The sequence below is a fragment of the Bos grunniens genome, chromosome 7, assembly GCF_055505025.1.
Source record: "Bos grunniens cultivar Pamir isolate PY7600 chromosome 7, Bosgru_T2T1.0, whole genome shotgun sequence".
NCBI lineage: Eukaryota > Metazoa > Chordata > Mammalia > Artiodactyla > Bovidae > Bos > Bos grunniens.
Window position 1 is genome coordinate 27518127 of NC_141171.1, and position 1518 is coordinate 27519644.

The window sequence follows — 1518 nt, forward strand, 5'->3', positions numbered from 1 at the left end:
TTTCTATGTGACTCCTAGGATAATGTTATCCTGTCACCTCAGGAGCTTCATCTTTTCTTGAGGCTGGTGTGGGGTTACTTTCATTGACCCCTTATTCATGATGATCTTTGTCTTACACAAAATTTGATGTCTTTCCTCACTTTAGAAAACAGTAAGTGCCTGCTACCTCAGAGGTTCTACCCTAATTCTTCTTAAATGGTCTTCAGTTTACTCCCTGAAGTTCATGACGGTATATTATTTAAATTAAACATGCCCAGCATAATAACTTTCATATTTATTTCAATTAAACATAACAAATTTGATATTATCAAAATATTGATAAAACATCAATATTTTATCACCCATGTCTCATCTGTGCTTTCTATAATCAGAATATACTTTTTTTTAAAGAACATGTTTTATACTGTATTCATCATGGTTTTTTCCTCACTGTGGAGGCTCAGTAAATACTTACTGGTGATAAACCTGCTGTACTTAAAGCCAGATTTACTGGGAAATTGATCTTTTTTATTCTTCCTTCTTTTTAGCTGTTCTACCATGACACTAATACAGACACTTAAGTTGCTCATTAACTAGAAAAATAATAAAATGACATTAAATTTCCTTTTTTGCTCTGTTTCAGACAAAAGTCTAATTGACTGAACTCAAATGTAAATATTTTAGAATATCTAATTCATTTTAATCTAAGACCATTGCACAACAAAATGTATGTGGGGAGATGATTTATTTGTATAGGAAATACTAAGATGAAGGTTTACATAGAGCAGAAAGAGTACAATTTGCTTGAGTTCAAAACTAGATAATAGAACTAGAGACTTCCATGCATAAGATTGTAAAATGTACACATAATTTTATTCTCTATCATTTCTTTCCTACTCTTGCATGCAAAATTTGCCTTTCCATCCTGTGTTAGATTGAAGGCATTAATGATCTCAGTTAAATTAATGGCTTCTCTGTGTCCATACTGTTTGTCTGATAACCTTGGAGTCCCTGATCCTCTAACTTGGGCTGCCTTCGTGACTTGCTTTGGCCATGTAACATAGCAGGAATGATGTGGTGACAGGTCTGAGTCAAGAAGCCAAGTGTATTTCTGCTTCCTTTCTGCCTCTTCTGTGGTCACCATGGCAACATGCCTGAATTAGGGGCATGTTCCAGGTGAGACCCGGTGGAGCACAGATGAGTCATTCCAGCTTTCACAGACCACTCAGCTCCTGGTTGACCCGCTATTTGACACGTGACTGAGTCCAGCCAGAATCTAATTGGTCTAGATCAGTAGAACCACCTGCTAACATGTGGATTATAAACAATAAGTAGCTATTTTAAACCCATATGTCTTGAGATGGTTTGTTATACAGCAGTAGCCAACTTCTTCAGATTCTACATTCTTATCACTAATGGAGTAAGATGATAATAGCTCCTTTTAGGGGCACGTATATTTTACCTGTTGTGAACTGCTTGAGTTACATGAAAGTAACTTTGAGAGTGTCTTCAGTTTCACTAAGTGGACAGAGGGAACTT